Source organism: Dipteris shenzhenensis, chromosome 17, assembly GCF_047967505.1.
Source record: "Dipteris shenzhenensis isolate YYH24624 ecotype China chromosome 17, Dip_SZ_1.0, whole genome shotgun sequence".
NCBI lineage: Eukaryota > Viridiplantae > Streptophyta > Polypodiopsida > Gleicheniales > Dipteridaceae > Dipteris > Dipteris shenzhenensis.
Genome location: NC_141612.1, coordinates 39,149,533 through 39,165,602, shown reverse-complemented (window position 1 = coordinate 39,165,602; position 16,070 = coordinate 39,149,533).

The following is a 16,070-nucleotide window of genomic DNA, read 5'->3' as shown; positions in this document are numbered from 1 at the left end:
TGAAGTTTATTTCATGGCAAAAAGAGTAGAGAGAAAGTTGGGCTCTAAATCTGGCTATTCTTCCAAATTCTACATATCAAGTTGTTCCATGAACTCAAAAAAAACATCTAACTCTTCTTAAGTTTGAAGCACTCCAAGAAGTGGTTACCCCCTGAGGAGTATTCAAAGAAAAGAGGACATAAGTTTTACACTCACTGCACTGAGCTAGGACACTCTAAGAAAGAATGCAAGGCAAAGCCTTCTCATGCATATGTGACAACTAAAGTAACATTTCCAGCACAATACTAAGTCAATTCAGAGCTCCAAAAGAGAGATATTGCTCATCACTAGAGGATAAGTCAAGCAACATTATTGATGAGCATCATCCTTGATAATGTAGTGAAAAGAACTTGATCTTGTCCTTGGTAAGACTTTGGGGCTTCGAGAACAATCTTATCCTCATAGACTCTTGGATGCACGGAAAAAGTTACAATGGAGAAAAATAAGCAATGTTGGGTAGGTGTGCTATGTCAACTTTTAAGATAGAGCTCCTCTAATATCCTATAAGATAAATGTTTTTTTTAAAAGAAAAAATCATGAAAACACATACACTAATATCAAATCCCTTGTATACAATGCTATAGTTGACATGTAGATAAGAGGAATTTGGGGTACAATAACCTTATTAGTTGCTTCCCCTATTGGCCAAGCCCACATAATTACCATCACTAACATAGACTTTCATAAGAAAGTCCAAGATCTAGATTTTGCAACCACTAGGAATGACCCTAAGTCTCCCTACTACTATTGGCATAGTGAGTAGTAGACGATTAGTGCAAGTTATGACACTCAAACCACACCAATAAAAAAGTAACATTAGAAAGGCTTCTAGCTATCCAAATTGTGCTTGAAGAGTTGGTAATGCAAGATTAACAAAATATATATAATTTTATAGCCAATGCACCCCAATACTCTAATGCAAGATTAACAAAATATATATAATTTTGTAGCCAACGCACCCCAATACTCTTTGAAATCCACTAGGTAGAAAGGCCTACAACTCACACAAGAGAGAATATATTTGTAGACACATCATCGTGTTACTTAGGCACATATAGTCTAATCTTTCTATCAAAGGAGGAGATAGAAAAAACCACATATAGAACAAATGACCCACCTCCTCTAGGCACCACTCAAGCCAAGTGAGGCACCTTTCACCAAACCTCTCATTCCAAAAAGGTAGATGGAGCTAATACTAACATTGGCAAACAACAAACATGAAAATTTGGTGTTCATTGATTACTTGGAGAAATTTCCATTTATATTGGGCCATCATTGGAGATTATGCAAAAGAGGGAAAAAGGTTCAAAGAGCATTACAAGGACCTAGCAAAAGAACATATGTCATTGACGAGAAACTATAAGCTTGAAGGTGAATTCAATATGAGCCATTTTGACTTTGATAGATGTCAATGCCCACACATACTATTTTCATGTGTGAAAACATGCAAAATGAAAATGAGAAGTGTTTAAGTGAAGCATGGAACTCTAAGGATTTTTGCATTAAATGTCTATGCATTGCAAGGAACATGTTCTGTGGTTTGATTCATGCTAAATATTGTAGATTCTATAAACCAACCATGATCAATGGTCAAAGGTGCTTTGCGACAATCTACTTGCGGGAGTAGGTAAATTTCTAACCATAAATTTGGGTCAAGTATCCGTAGAGCTTTTCTCAAGAAGACCACATAGTGAAAGAGAGAGATAAAGAAACTTCCATCATTCATCCTATATTATTTAGTATCTATTTGATTGAGTCCATTGCTTCAGCATTGTGCAAGTTTCTTTGCCTTTGCAGTACATATAGTCTCAAGAAGACCACAAAGTGGAGGAGAGAGATAAAGAAACTTCCATGATCCATCCTATATTATTTAGTATCTATTTGATTGAGCTCTTTACTTCAGCATTGTGCAAGTTTTTTTGACTTTGCAGTTCAAAGGACACAAATATTAGTGAATATTTCATGAGATAAAGAAAGTGTGAGCAGCAACTAGGACAATTGAGTTCATGAATTTTCTACATACATAGTTATCTTGTTGTTAATATTGGAATTTGTGCATATAATTTATGCAAATTAGTTGATTAGTGTTCGGAATAACATAGGAATCTACACAAAGTGAATGTATGTCGCAACATTTAATTTATCATGAGAGGCTAGGAGATCCAAATTTCATGTTGAGAATTTAGGTCAACAGTCAAAAAATAAAAATATGATTAATCAAAGTTCATAAATATATTTTGGAACTTCTTACAAAATGTTTAACATTTTGTATTGTAAATTGAGTTAGAGAATTCCAACTCATGGCTAAAGCCACATGAGAAATCATTGCGTGGATATCTAGATACCTTGATGGAAGTTCCTCATGATGGATTGCAAGCCAGCAAATGTATCAATGGAGATAGGTCATAACATGTTGTAGGCACACAATGATGGTTAGCCAACACGTGCAAACCACACACAAATGACATGGATATTTAGAAACCTCAATGGAAGTTCCGCATGGTGGATTGTAAGCCATCATTGTGGAGATAGGTCATAGCATTTTTTGGACACATAGTGATCCAATTCAAGGAGTCGATAGATAGGGGATCAACAACTTTACTATTTAAGGACAAAGTTTGAGAAGCTAAAGTGGTAAGTTAATTTTTATAGCCAATATACAGTTACATGGATCTTTGGATACCAGTGCATACATGAAAGATCATATAAAATAACACAATTCATCAGTCAAAAAGCATCAATTTCAAGCAAATCCAAATGAAGAATATCCTTCTGATGAAAGAAAATTGAATAAGGTACAAAGACCTGTGAAGCTATGCATCAAAGTCTCATTCAAACTATCAAGGGCCAGATGACATCAATTGTATATCAGGTAGCTGTTAGCTGCTTCCCTTTGAGCTAGATATTACTGTAGCAAATGTTCCACCAAAGCAGTAGTCATGAGATTGGATAATGTAATCCTTGGGAAAGGATAGGAATGTTATTGAAATTTATCAATATTTGGTAAGTGCAAACGTTTATTTTGTAGTGGGTGTCCCCCATTGGCCCCTATATAGTCCTTATGGAGTTCTTTAGTTCTATTCCTTTATTATTTGTTTTGTTATTTTTTCAATTCCTTTCATTTAAGCACAGGTACAATGTATATGTGTAGGCCTATAAGTAATCTAAATCCTTAATTATACTGCATTAGAGCTCTATATGTATATTATTGAAGGGTTGATAAATTTGACAAAGGGCTACAAATTGATGATAAAGGATTATTGCATCTAAAAGTGAGTAGAAAACAAGCTTACATTTGATTATTGTCAATTAGGGAATTGTTCATTTTTAACTTTGTACATATAGCAATATGATTCAGAAGGCACCTTGTAGATATTTAGTTGAATCAAGTAGAAAATATATTGGTCTTTCTAAAAAGAAATCGGGAAAAAAAAGGTTATAACACAACTCAATAACAGCATCGAGTTGTGGCATAACTCATGAAAAAACTCGATATTGTTATGTAGTACCATAAATTATGACAACTCTCAATAACAGCATCAAGTTTTGTCATGAATTATGATACAACTAGATGTTGTTATGGAGTTGTGCCATGACTTAGGTCACAACACAACTCGATAATGGGATTAATTTGCATCATATATATTTGTTGATCTGGGAAGAGGGGAGGTACCGAGCCATGCTCTTGGAACATGAACAAAAATGGCATTTCTTATAGGCTTCTAATTGCATGACAATGTGGAGGTTTGATTAATGCAATTCCAGTTATTACAAATGTAGGAGCTTCTCTTCTTGCACAACTAGAATGTATCAAAAAGGGAGAGGCAAGAGAAATGTATTTGGGTGCATGAAGCTATCATAAAGGACATGAGACAACTTACTGAATGTGGAGTGGAAGTGTGCATGACATAAAGGGGGACTCCATGGTTACAACACGTGCAAAGGATGAAACCCTATGTCATTTATTTTGGATTGCAAAGGTGATTGGTTCGAACAAATCCAAATTTGCAAGTCCGGTGAGACTGGTAATTAACTGCACTCTACTCAAGGTGGCAATCACTCATGATGAGCATGCAATCTTGGTGATTAATAATTGATTGTACTCTACTTAATCAAATGAAACTCTACATATTTCATCTAAATAATCATTCATGAGAATTCAAGCCCAATGGTGATGGGCCATCATGGTGAGTTTGGCACACATGCAAGTTGCCATCCAAATTTAAGACACCAATTAAGCACATGCCATTGTGAAGGTTGGTAATTAACTGCAAGCCCATCCACATAATCTTGAAGGAGTCACCACAGTGATTGGTAATCACATGCCACTATAGTGGTGGCTGATAATTAACTAAACTCTACTCGGCATGGTAGCCACTCATGAGCATGCAACCCCAATGATTGGTAATTAACTGCACTCTTCTTAGGGTGATAATCATAATTTGAGGCACCTTCAATTAATCAATATTTGAGCCTTTAATCAATCAAAATTTGAGGCACCTTTAATTAATCACATACTTGGCATCAATTAGGCCTCACTTGAGCCGCACCACCACAGTGGCCTTGAATCTACGTAAGCCTCCAATGTTCTATTCCCTTCATTGTTTTGTCTTCTATCCCTCTTCATAATTTCCTCTTGACCTTTCTTCCTTGCACTCAGAATCCTAAAAACTTAAGCCTCCACTATTCCATTTCCTTCACAGTTTCATCTTCTATCCCTCTCGATCATTTCCTCTCAACTGTCTCCCCTGCATCTATAACACTTATTTCATTAATGTTGGACTTGTCAATGTACAAATTCATTTTTACGTATACTTTTGGACTAGTTTTTGGATAAAATTTAAGAAAAAACCCACTCTTCAAAGCATAGATGAAAACATAAAAACAAGCAAATTTTTAGAGAATTTTAAAGGAGATGAAATCAAAATTATAAAATTTAACATGATAGATAAGTTACACCAAAAGATAAGATTTAGCAATTGTAAAATCTCGTAATATTTATAATGGTGTTAACAAACACCTTCAAAAGTTACAATATTAAGCAAACTCTCTCAATATTTATAATGGTGTTAACAAATACCAAAAGTTACAATAAGCCTCTCACTGGAAGGCATTAATATTTTCCATTTCTCTCCTAGATTCAACCCATTTCTTTGCTGAGGCCATCTCATCATGATTAATGTAGTTAAAACTATAGAAGTGATGTAAGGAATTATAAATTTTCTCCTGTATAGCACTTTCTTGATTCCGTATGGCTTACGCTTCATGGAGTGGAAATCTCCCATAACGAGTCCTATGCGAAGTAACCTCACTTAGAAAGTTTGTTATCTCTCTCCTATATGAAAGTAATCTATCTATTTTTCTAGTGTACCTACTTATTTTTTCTCTCTCCTCCTTGTTTAGGCGGTTCTGAAGAGCAAACTCCTCCTTTTTGTCCAAGGTTAATGGATCTCGTTGTCTCTTTCTTTTCTCTCTATTTGCCTCATTCTCGGCGATCCAATCTTTGTTGGTGCTAGTGGCTTCCTCCACGGAATTGATGACTTCTAAAAGATCCATGAAGATTTAAACTACGAGAATCTGGAATGAGAAACAAGAGAAAGTGGGTTAAGGAGAGATAGAAGAAGAGTTTAGAGTAAGGTTGGGAGATGAAAGAAGAGTGCAAGAATGGTAATGGGAGTAGACTGCAAGGCAAGATGTAAGAAGAGTTTGAGAGTAAGGCTATGAGATGAGTGCAAGAATGATAATGGTAGTAGACTTGATTTCCAGAGTAAGGCTGTGGGCAAGATGGAAGAAGTAAGGCTGAGGAGAGGAGGAAGGTAATGAGAGAAAAGTGGAAGAAGTGTTTGAGAGTAAAGCTGTGGGCGAGATGTAGAAGACAAACAACTAGAGAGGGGTTTATAGAACTATAGACTCATAATGTGAGATGAAAGATTTAGAATAAAGAATTGGGAGAGGCTAAGATGTCACTAAGATGATGGTTGGAGAATGCTAGACTACTAGATTGTGTGAAGTAACAGATGTTGAGATATCGAGCTCCACTCGCGATATGCCAGGGTGACTGTTGTGCATTTATGTCACCGACTTGTTAGCTGGAGATGCGGTTGGTACACCGCCCACGAATAATAGCTGGATGACAGCTATCCTTATCTACTCTAGTTTGTGGCTCAGTTAGTATGCCACCTTAGTTAGTTGAGTTTGGTTTGAGACCCACATATAGGGTTCTTCTATTTTCTTTGTACTTGAGTTCTTTTGGCTTTCACAACTAAGAAGAGGAAAAACTGTTTTCAGCCTCCACCTTTGTGTGTATTCCCCCAATTGTTCATGTGAGAAAGCCGCAAGTGAGACTCCTTCCCTCTCTCCCACTATCCTCACATGGTATCAGAGCCTTGTTTGTGGTAAGGGGCTCAAGAAAGCAAGCCAAGTTCGTGGTGTCCTGGTAAGAGGACCAGTGTTGCTTTCCTATTTCGAGTTTGGGAGCAAATCTCTGCAGGTAGCATAGCCAGAAGTGCAAGAGTGCACTGTCTTAGATTGAGACGCCCTTCACGTTATTTTTCTGATTCGAGGTAATTTCGGGGCCCGTTTTGGAGACGGAAGTTTTCCGCAGGCACTCAGAAAAAGGCCCTGTTTTTGCTGTGCGACCACTGTTCTGCGGGTCGGTGAAAAGTTGCCGCAGAAATTGCATCGTATGCCTTTGTGCAGAGATATTGGGAGTTGCAGATTCATGCTTGTTGCCTGTTGATGCAAAATCGTCACTAGGAAGTGACTGTGTGGTGAAATACCACTTTCGCCAGTTTTGCAGTTCTGCCCGTGTGAGGCAAAAGCTGTGTTTTTTGCAGTGACAGAATATTTTGCAGTGTTCTGTAATGGCATCTGATTCTCTTTCATAGATTGTCACTGAAAAGCTTGACAAGAACAACTTCCAGGCATGGAAGTTTAGAATGACGAATTTCTTGATGGGAAAAGGCTATTGGGAGTTCATTACAGGAAATGAAGAAGAACCTGTTCTTCCTAATGTTCCCAGTCAATAGGAAATGCAGGCATTCAAAGGATGGCATGAGAGAGCCAGGAAAGTTATGTACTGGCTGTCTATCAGTATTTCGGACTCCATGATTGTGCATATTCAGGATGCAAGTACGCCAAAGGAGGCATGGGATACTTTGGCAAAAATGTACAACACAAATACGCAAGCCAGGAAAATGCAGCTCAAGCAGGAGCTGCACAATTGTGCAGAGAGAAAACATGAGCATCAATGACTACCACATGAAGGTGAAGAAAATTGTGGATGCACTTGCTTCCATTGGGTCGCCAGTGGATGATGACGATTTGGTTTCTGTGACCTTGAATGGTCTAGGAAAGGATTATGCACAATTCCGGACATCCATTGCCGTCCGTGAAAAATTTCCAAATTTTGAGGAGTTGATTGCTCTTCTAATTTCTGAAGAGCAGAGAAATGGGGGTGCATCTTCTTCAACAGGAACTTCAAAAGAAACTGTCTTCTACTCAAATGCTGGCAGAGGTAGAGGCAGAGGTAGAGGAGGCCGATCTGTAGGCCGTGGTACAAATCAGAATATGCAGCAAACGTAAGAAAACTAGTCCTATGCAGGAGGACGTGGTAACTCTAGAGGCAGGGGGAGCCAAAGAGGCCGTGGTGGATGGCAGAGAGGCCAAAATGCAAACAGCAATGTTGAATGCTACTATTGTGGCAAAATGGGTCATATGGCTAAGGACTGCTATAAAAAGCAGAATGACATTATGACTGGAAAATTGCAGCAAGGCAATTATGCATCTTCTAGTAGGCAGGGTGATGATAGAAATGAGCATCTATTTATGGTGCATCATATGACCAATTCTGTGACAAGTGCAGAAGAACGAAATGATGTGTGGTATGTTGACTCAGGTGCGTCAAACCACATGACAGGTCATGCAGAATGGATGGATGCAAGGAAAATGGAAAAACCAGGATTTGTGGAGACTGGTGATGATACTGCACATCCTATTGTGCAGATTGGCAAAATTCCTTTGTCTATGCAGGATGGGAAAAAGAAATACTTGTCTAATGTATTTCATGTCCCGAACATCACCAAGAACCTGGTTTCTGTTGGTCAGATGGTTGAGCAGGGCTTGCAGGTCAGATTTAATCCTCATGGATGCTTTGTTGAGGATATGAAAAATAACGGTCGCTTGATAGCAAAAGGAAAGAAGAAGGGCAGGATGTTTACGTTGGATGCGGACATGCCTAAATTGAGTGCAGCAATGTTTGCACATGGGACCGGTGTAGTTGCAGATATTGATATCTGGCACAAACGCATTGGTCATGTTAATATATAGCGACTTAAATCAATGCAAGCCCAAAATATTATTGCAGGATTGCCTAAATTCAAGGTTGCAGAAATGCACAAGGTTTGTGAAGCCTGTCAATTTGGGAAACAGGCAAGGAAACCTTTTCCTAGGCATGTTCAAGAAAGTAAAAAGCCATTGGAATTAATCCACTCTGATGTGTGGACTACTAAAGCTGTATCTATTGGTGGCTGTCACTATTTTGTCACATTTATTGATGATTTCAGCAGAAAACTTTGGGTGTATTTTTTGAAAAAGAAAATTGAAGTGTTTGGGCACTTCAAAGCTTTCAAAGCTATGATTGAAAAAGAAACAGGCCTGCAAATAAAATGCCTAAGGTCAGATGGAGGGGGAGAGGACCTCTCAAATGAGTTTGCAAGGTTCTTGCAGGAGCATGGTATAAAGCAGCAATATTCATGCAGTCATACCCCACAGCAAAATGGAATTGCAGAAAGAAAAAACAGGCATATTGGAGAGGTATCACGGGCTATGCTAAATGAAAAAGATCTACCAGATTATTATTGGGCTGAAGCAGTTGCTACAGCAGTTTATATAATGAATAGGACTCCCACTGCAGCAATACATGGCATGACGCCAGAGGAGATGTATACTGGTAGGAAACCAGATATTTCTCATTCGAAAATTTTTGGTTGCATTGCCTATGTCCATGTGCCAGATGAGTTGAGGTCCAAGTTGGATCCAAAAGCTGAGAAGTGCATCTTTATTGGTTATTCTCTGCAACAGAAAGGGTATAGATGCTATAACCCTTCTACACGTAAGTTCACAGTGAGCAGAGATGTTGTTTTTGATGAGATGAGCAGCTGGTATAAACCAGTGAATGTGATGATTGATGTAGATGCACAAAATGGTAATGCTGCACAGATTTCACAGCAGCAATCACAAAATATTAGTGGACCTGGAGTGTCCTCTAGCAGTGGTTCACATACTTTGCCATGGACAGGCAGATTGAGATCAGGAGAATCTCCTCAAAGCAATGCAGAGAGTGGTATGCAGGTATCACGAAAAAAAAAGAGAAGGTAGATCAGCCCATGTTTGATGTGAATGCAGGTCACTCTTATGTGGATGGTGAATCCAGTGGCTCAGAACAGAGCATTGATGATGAGTTGGGTATTCCTTCTGTTGTTACACCTTGAATAAGGAAGACCACGGATGTTTTGAGAGCACCTGGAAGTGAGCCTATTTTGCACAGGTCTACCAGGGTTAGGTATCCTATGGATAGGCTGAAATATGATGGATTTATAGCCATTCACTATGCCTGTATGGTCAAAGTGATACAGGAACCAGAACCCACTTCTTTTGAGCAAGCCATGGGAAATGAAAAATGGGAGAAAGCCATGGATGAAGAAATAGATGCCTTGGATGCTAATGCTACATGGGAATTGATGCCTTTGCCTAAAGACAAGAATGCAATTGGCTGTAAGTGGGTTTATAAGATCAAGCACAATGCAGATGGTTCTGTGAATAGATACAAGGCAAGATTAGTTGTCAAGGGGTATGCACAGACATATGGCATTGATTATGAAGAAACTTTCAGCCCGGTTGCAAGGATGGCAACCGTAAGAGCAACCATTGCTATGGCTGCATCAAAGGGATGGTCTTTACATCAGATGGATGTAAAGAATGCCTTCTTCCATGGTGATTTGCAAGAAGAGGTCTTTATGGAGCAGCCAGTAGGTTATGTTCATGCTATTCATCCTGAGTTTGTTTGCAGGTTGAAGAAAGCCTTGTATGGCTTGAAGCAAGCACCTAGAGCATGGTCTGACAAGATAGGACAATATCTTGTCACTATTGGCTTTCAGATTTCCAAGGCAGATTTCTCACTCTATGTGAGAAAAACAGAGAAAGGGATTATGCTGCTGGTCATTTATGTTGATGATTTGATCATCACAGGTGATAGTGATGAAGATATCCTTCATGTGAAAATGCTATTGAGACAGAAGTTTGAGATGAAGGATTTGGGAGAGCTGCGTTATTTCTTGGGGATTGAGGTGATTAGATCACCAAGTGGGATACAGCTCTTGCAGAGGCAGTATGGATTGGACATGCTGTCCAAATATGGGATGACAGGCTGTAAGCCTATTTCAGTTCCTTTGGAGCAGAATGTGAAGCTGAGTGCAGATGCAGGTGAGCTTCTGGAAGACCCTACTATGTACAGACGCATAGAAGGAAGTTTGATTTACATAACTATTACCAGGCCAGATTTGAGCTATGCTGTTGGGTTGGTAAGTCAGTTTATGCAAGCTCCAAGGAAACCGCATTTGGATGCGGCTAGATGCATACTCAGGTATGTGAAGTCCACATTGCAGTATGGACTATTTTATGAGGCTGGGGTTCAGATACAGTTGCATGGATACACTGATGCTGATTGGGCTGGTAGTATTTCTAATAGGCGATCTACCAGTGGATATGTGTTCTCTTTTGGGAGTGCTGCAGTCACTTGGAGCAGCAAGAAACAGCCTATAGTTGCCTTGTCGAGCACAGAGGCTGAGTACAGAGGTGCAGCAATGGCTGCATGTGAGGTAGCTTGGTTGCATAAGCTACTCTATGATATGCATCAGTCTACAGATGGGCCGGTTGTCACTTATTATGACAACATGAGTAGTATACATTTGGCAAAGAACCTAGTCTTTCATGCCAGAACAAAGCACATTGAGGTGCATTATCACTATGTGCGGGAGAAGGTTTTACTAGGTCTTATTGATCTAGTTTATGTCAGCACAGAGGATCAGGTAGCTGACATATTCACGAAAGCATTGGGTGCAGAGAAGCTGCGCAAGTTCAGAGACCTGCTTGGTGTGCAGGAATTGGGATTGAGCTCGAGGGGGAGTGTTGAGATATCAAGCTCCACTCGCGATATGCCAGGGTGACTGTTGTGCATTTATGTCACCGACTTGTTAGCTGGAGATGCGGTTGGTACACCGCCCACGAATAATCGCTGGATGACAGCTATCCTTATCTACTCTAGTTTGTGGCTCAGTTAGTATGCCACCTTAGTTAGTTGAGTTTGGTTTGAGACCCACATATAGGGTTCTTCTATTTTCTTTGTACTTGAGTTCTTTTGGCTTTCACAACTAAGAAGAGGAAAAACTGTTTTCAGCCTCCACCTTTGTGTGTATTCCCCCAATTGTTCATGTGAGAAAGCCGCAAGTGAGACTCCTTCCCTCTCTCCCACTATCCTCACAACAGATGCAAGACTGTAATGCAAGACATGTGAGACAATAGATTTTGAGTACATTGAAATCTATAAAATAAAGTGATGGAACACAAGAATGATAAATTATTAGATTCTCATCATGAGATATTTATTGTATATAATAAGTTAGACTTCGAATAACGTGAAACCGATTACATAAATATAGAGAGGTGAGTTGTTGATTGAGTGAAGTAAAAGATACAAGATCAAAATGTGAGAAATATGAGAGGATAGATTTTGAATACATTTAAATATAGGGTCATTGTTTGCTTGGGTGTAGCCATTTTTGGTGAGGTTCAGGAACTTTTCCGTATATGGGTATCTTGCATGACCCATAACTTATGCATTGCTCAACAGAATTTGGCAAACTTTGTCTTCAAGTTATAGTACACATTCCAAACTTGAACATGAGAGCAAAAAATTATGAAATAAGGATCTAGAATGAGACTGTTAAAGCATTACAAGTGCTATGTTGCATGTGAAGCATGCATCCTAAAGAGCATGCATCCTAAAGACTATAGGATATAGTAATTTATTCAACAACATCAAAATTTTATTCTATACATACATGCAACCAAGTAATCATTCTAAAGTACAATATGTGAGCTTCTTCTCAACCCAAGGACACACCTAAATGAGATCATTATGCATGGGTTAATGGGCCTCCAATGTTGTGCTAAAGTGATGCATACCCATTTGAGGGCACACTCCATAACTTTCTTTTGATTGTTGAAAACCAAAATGGATTGAAAATTTGGAATCTAAACTATTGGGATTAGTGCATGGTGGTCTTAAAAAATTGATAGTTGTTGGTATTGGTATCTAGATTCACCCTAAAATGGAAGGAGTTGGAAAAGTGCAATTTGTGCATTTGAAAATATATTTTAATAAATCCAACACTATTCACAATTCTGAATTGTTTCTTTTTCCATGCACTTGCTTTCTATATGGATCATAAGCATGTGAAAGGTCATTGCATTTAATAATACACAGCACCAAACCCGATAGCATGCCTTTTGGCCTATTTGTGTTTTCAATCATTTTAGGCCACATTGCACTTGTTTGAGATATCCAATTCTACCGACGTGTATCACCAAAGGGGGGAAAACTGGCAGGTGAAATTTGGTTACTCTCACAAATTTTGAATTTTCACATCTCCCGTCCATCAAATCTTGGAAGATTAAGTACTTGCAACCTCTGTCCTCGCTCTGCAAATGCCTTGCAATCCGCACACACCTCGACATGACCTTGTGTAGACTTTGGTTTGCCATTATCTTCTTTCGGTTAAGTTGTCTTCTATTCTTTGCTTGCCTCACCAGCTAGCTTCTCTCTATTTTGGTTTGGCATTTCCGTCTTTCATTGATCGTCACCATGGCAACATGCAGCTCACCATGGCTTACAAGAGAAGCAAACAGAGGCTATGAGATCAAAAAGCTAAAACCCTTGGTCAAGGGCACAAGGAATAGAAGACTCCTTACAAAGTAGCAACTGGAAGCAATTGTTGCAGATGCACGCATTCAATCATTTCCATCAGAGCTAAGAAAACAAGCTATGATGTCACGATTGGTGGTAGCATTTGAGGAAGCAACATCAGGCCATTCAGATTAATACCATTCTCAAGTCTTCACAAGCTTTAGCCTGCACTCTAAAGTTCATAGAGTGACAACCCTACCGATAGCTTGTATTTTCGTGCCAAAATGTCACCACTATTGCAATGACTTTTGCACTTAGGCTATCTCTCCTTTTCTTGCATTCTGTTGAAGCCCATAGACAACTCAGATTGGGATGATCAAGCATTGCTTACACTTTTCGTGTATCTCTTGAGAGTTTCTCCAAATAACAAGGGCATATGTAGAAAGCAGACGAGAAAGATGTTTAACGAGCACATCGTACACATGCTTGATACAACGGAGGCCAGTGGTTGCCTAAACCATACCGGTGGTTGCTTGTGATTGAGCTTTGGGATAGTTTACTTGTTTCATTTCTTGATACAATGCAGTTCAATGGTTGCCTAAACTAGCCCAGTGGTTGTATGTGATTGAGCTTTGGGATAGTCTACTAGGCTCTGGCCTGGACTTAATTTGATTGTCCTAAACCAGCCCGGTGGTTGGAATATCATGCAACCGTGTGACTGGTTTAGCTCAAACACTAGAACCAGGATGGCTTGAACTTAATGTGATTGTCCTAAACTAGCTTGGTGGTTGGAACATCATGCAATCGTGATGCAATCATGATTCGGTAAGCTCAAACACCAGTTATGTGATTGTCCTAAACTAGCCCGGTGGTTGGAGTATCACGCAACCATGTGGTTGGTTGAGCTCAAACACCAGATCCAGGCTAGCTTGGACTTAATGTGATTGTCCTAAACCAGCTCGGTGGTTGGAACATCATGCAATCATGATTGAGTCAGCTCAAACACCAGTTAAGGCTAGAGGAGGTAGGCACTGGCAACAACAAAATGCATTTGTGTTGATTTAGGATTACCTACGACCCCCATATCTAACATGGTGCACACACACCTTTATGACCATTTGTTTTAGAAAGGTGGTGTACATAAACCCCTTAGAAAGGTAGTGCACATAAATCCTTTTATGTGTAAGTGGTGTACATATACACCTTAGTATTAAAAAACACCCTTAACTACAAAAATACATTGACATAAATTTTAAAATACACCATTAAGTATAAAATGGACCTCATAAATAATCTTTATACACAATAATGAGAGTAAAGAAATAAAAAAAGTAGTTAATTTTTATTAGATATTCGCTTTACATAGAGGTTCAAAACGTGCGAAGTTTAAACTTGTGATTACAAAGCCATCAGCCATCATGTTCCTCAATACCAATGTTCTTAATGCCAGCCCTTGACTACCAAGGTCTTGACTAGTAGGGCACAGTACCGATGTCCTCAATGCACCCTTGACTACTAGGGTCTTGACTAATAGGTTGCTCTAAGATTGGAGTCTCAGTAGTAGGGTCGTGGCCAGTATCGTCCTGCCTAGTAGTTTGCTTTTCAGTTCCAAGCACTTAACTAGTAGGCTACTCTAGAGTCTCATGACCAAGTTCTTGGTGAGTAGGGTCTTGGCTACTAGATTCCTAACTAGTAGGCTACTTTGGACTCTGTAAGGTCATGGTTGAAGAACCATTTATGCCTCTTGGTAACTCCTCCTGGTCATGCTTTGCCTTGTCCATACCTTCTTTGGGTAAGGCTTCCTTGCTTGATCCACTTCTGTTGAAACTTTTCCATCCACTCAATCTGTGGCAAGTTTCCTTTTCTTCCCTCATCAAGGGCAATCCTGCAAGCTTCACAAAAGTGTTGCCCATCAATGGGCTCAAACCTGCATCTTTTCAAGAATCTATTCTTTACTAGCATGTATCTCTTCTCGATGTTAGTCCCATATCGGTTTTGGTACAAAGCCTCTCCATGAACAAAGTCACTCCTAAAGATCTCAAAAGCATCAAGAAAGTCCACACACTTTTGAAATGTGACATCAGGCAATGCAGGATCATCTTCTTAAAGTCTCTTAAATGCCATAGGACAAAGAGTGATATTAGTGGCAACTGGAGTTCTTGTTTTCCTCGTATCTTCATACAATTTGTGTGCAAATGTCTTATCTAGCTTTCTTTGATTTGTGAACAATGAAGCTGGATCAATAAGCATTATGGCCATGCTGAATTGTGAAAATCTCCAAATGTACCCCTCATCCTCTGGAGGATGTAAGTCTACCACCCTTATAGAAAAGTATGCGAGGCTTGTATCTTCTTCTTGTGGATCCTCCTGATCATCACTATCCAAATTTTTGCCTGGTTTTAAATAACCTGCACTTGAACGATCTACACATGGAGTAGGAGTTATTTTGGCTCTCTTTCTAGGAATAGCTGTGGAACTTGAATCTGCTCCATGATCACTCCTTGTTCCTATAGTTGTAGCAGTGGATAGTGTAGGTCTTGTTAGATATGCTCAATGCCCCACCCTCCTAGTAACCACCAGTGGTCCAAGGTGCTCAAGTTGTAAGGCCCCCATATGAGGAGAAGCCATGTGTGAGCCTGGGACATTGGATGGATCCTGACTTGCATGTCAGATGAGGTCTATTAATGAGACCATTGATGCTAGAAAGGTGATTGTGTGGGAGCCCCTTATTCTTGTTGGGGCCTGATGGTATAGGGAATATTCCCTGAGTATTCCATGGACAACTAGTCGGTTCCACCGACTAGGTCAACTAGTTGGCTTCACTGACTAGGTTGATTGGTCGGTTCCACCGACTACATTGATCCGACTACTGCCCTCATAGCTATAAAGAAGCGACCTCCCAAGTCCATTGTATCAGATCAGTTTAGATCAGATCAGATCTTCCAACTAGTAGCCCTTCACTAGTATCTATTCAGATCACCATCTAAGCTCCACTGTGGGAGTGCACGGGTGGATGGAGCCATCATCTGTACCACATCAGTATTGAAGGAAAATTTTGTTCGTCTTC